A 3,233-nucleotide genomic window follows, 5' to 3' on the forward strand; every position below is an offset into this window, starting at 1 on the left:
TCGCATTTGACGTCTCCTTGAAATATGAGAAAGCCCATACTATTTTTCCGTCAATGATAGATTTTGTAAGCGGCCCATAATCAATCATCAGATATTTTTTTATGAAGTAAGAAAGATCTTATAACCAATCCCTAGCTTTCAAGTGCTTTTAACCCTTTCGCTCGCAAGATCTCATCATTAACTCTCTCTACTGTCTGCCATAAATCCTTAAGATGTTAGTGCGGAGAATTTGGCGTTGGATCGATTAATAATCTACTGAATCATCTTTTTCTATATTCTCATCACATGTGTACTTGATATTGTAAGGATATTTTGAAGATAAATTCTGTCTTGGTCATTCATGGGAATTAAAGGGTTAAAGCGCCTTTTTTTCCGAGTGCTTAGGGCTTAGTAGTAATAATGCCTGTATACACTCATCACGACAGTGTTTGCACGTGAAGACTTTCAAGGGTTTTTTCTTTTCCTGTTTCCTTTGAAGGTTCAGGCCCACTACCAATTGTATTTCTGATCAAGTAAACTTTGGGATACGGGTAGCTTTAAACCTACAAAGCGACCACACTTAATGAAAAATAAGATGCCATACATCCTTCTACTGAGCTTTTTATTCTGAGAAGTTTCTTCAATATGTGCGGGCTTCTTGGCTATTAACAGGATTAGAAAGGTGTAAAAAATTGATACCGAGAGAATTTTTATGGATATTTTGTGGTTAAACAACCTCGGGTATTTTCATTTCAAATATTTTTGAAAAATAATATAGAACCAGCTATATTCAACATGGTTTCTTCACTGTGGACCACTATCTTTGACATTATTCGTCACCAAGAGCCGGCGACACACCTTGGGATTTTATGCGCCAATTGCAGCCAATTTGATCGCCACAGATAGCTGCGGACACACTTGGCGATTTTTTTCGCCGATCGCGACAGTGTGGCGCTTCATTCCAGGTTCCATAGGCTGACGTTTGAAAATTGTGCGAACCAATATAAACAAACAGAATGGCGACAGCGAAGCGAAAAAATTGTTGGCTGCTGCCATAATTTTGCACCCAAAGCGCTCCAGGAAGCGTTCTTAAAAGTGGGACAATGGCAAAGTATGGTGAAAGACATGGATTTATTGAAACGCAGAGTCTTTCTTAAGACGATTACCGTAGTCACTCGACGTTACACCAAATAAGCATGGCTTTTTTGACCACAATGTGGTCAAATTTACCTCTTTTTCTTCGGTTCAGAAACAATTTTCGATGCCTTCCGCCATTTTGAAAAATCATGTGATAATATCGCCCAACTTGATTGGTTAATTTTACTGCCGATTCCCAGAGTAAAAAGGCGAGAAAATCGCGGGAACGGGCACACTTAGCGAATGCCGGCGAATTAAATCGTCGATATCTGGCATGTCAGATATCGGCGATTTTATACCCCGATCGCGGGGATTGGCGAATATCGCAATCGCCGCACCGAGCACAATTGGCGATTTTCGCCGATCACCGTGATCGGCGCATAAAATCGCCAGGTGTGTCACCGGCTTTAGCGCTTCTTTACGTCATCGCCTGTTCGGTGGCCAAATCCCTGGCGAAAAAGTTTATTCTTTTGGTGGAAAGCCAGCGTCAGCTTTGTTTGCAAAGGAATAAAATGGTAGCCCTAAACGCTCAAAAGGCACAAGTAATGAAGCATGTGCAGTCATTTTGTCGCTGTGTCTTACGGGCATTATTTCAAATAAAACTGTTGAGACATTTTGTGTTATCATTTTAAATTGTTCCACTCTTTAAAAAGTAACATTAGCACAATAAGTTTGTTAGCGGGTATTTTCCAGGACCTCAGGTAGAACATGAAAAAATGTATGTTCTCTTGTATTTTTTGCCCATAACTATGAAACGTTACCTCAACAAAATAACGAAGGTGGGCCAAGGGTTAAGATTCAAAAAACGTCACTCAAAAAAGGCCACTCGAAATCAAAAAGGAAACTTCTCTAAAAGGATGCTAACTCGGCTTTTATATACGCATGGTGATGCTCAAAGGACCCATTACAAAATCGATAAAAACATAAGTAAACATTATAAGTACGTTCGAGACTAATACGTAGTGACAATTACTAACTTATCGCTGGCGGTTAAGAGATCCCGCCACTGAGAAGAAGGGACCACAAAGGGAGATCCGATCGCTACGGCCCTTTGTGCTCTTAGCATCCAGCCTCTATCTAGGAGTCTACAGGTGAGGTCCACAGCAAAGCAGTGCTGGTTCGCCAATGATGCGGGTGGGGCAGGCTCCACTACAGAAATCAAGAGATGGTGGAACATGTTGAGTACCCTGGGTCCAGATTTTGGCTACTTCTTAAACGCCAAGAAGTGCTGGGACAAGAAAGAAAGTGTGAAAGAAATATTTAAGGACACAGACATAAATATGACAATGGAAGGGAAGAACCATTAAAGAGCGGCGATCGGCTCACGAGAGGAATTCGTCAATGAGAAGGTGTCTGATTTGGTCAGTGAATGTGGAATCTGGGGACTAGTTAGACCGCAATCTTATTAACCTGCGGTGTGCGTGAGGCGCATGCGCAGAGACAAAAAACGTGCTCGGCCGCAGTAGAGAACCGCCATGTTATAGTCATGCAAATAAAGCTCACTGTTGTCAATTAATTCAGTCTTGTGGTTTACACAAAATGGTGCCGTGACCAGGATATCGATCGTTTCTTCAATGAAAAGAAGTGACAGCGAACTGATAGCACGTGGAGCCGAATCTTCAGAACTTCTCAAGTAAGTTGAATTCACAGTTCATAATGACGGAGAAAGCTGACCAACTTAAGCATTCTTTAAAAATCGCCGTCAAAAGGAGAGGTAACTTACGTCGGATGTTCACCAATGAAGGCAAGAAACTCGCTCCAATCTTCGATAAAGCTGCCGAAGCCGAAATTGCGGAAGAAGACATCGAACAGTTGAAAGCTGGTCAACAAAAGCTTCTTGATGCAAGACCCGAAATGAGACAACTGGACAAAGAGATTCAAAACCTTCACGTTATACTGGGAGAGGAGGACACAGCAGATCAAGATTTCGTCGACGCAGACAATATTTCTGATACGCATTCAGCCTTGTTGAGACAAATCGAGAAACTCCTCCTTCGCGCCCAGCAGCTTCAGAGCTCTGAATCCATTCCACATGCCAATTCGAGTGTCTCCAAACAGCTAAAACACTCTGCACTGAAGTTACCAAAAATGGCATTGCCAGTCTTTGATGGGGACCG

Source organism: Pocillopora damicornis, chromosome 1 (assembly GCF_964200805.1).
Source record: "Pocillopora damicornis chromosome 1, jaPocDami1.2, whole genome shotgun sequence".
Classification (NCBI taxonomy): domain Eukaryota; kingdom Metazoa; phylum Cnidaria; class Anthozoa; order Scleractinia; family Pocilloporidae; genus Pocillopora; species Pocillopora damicornis.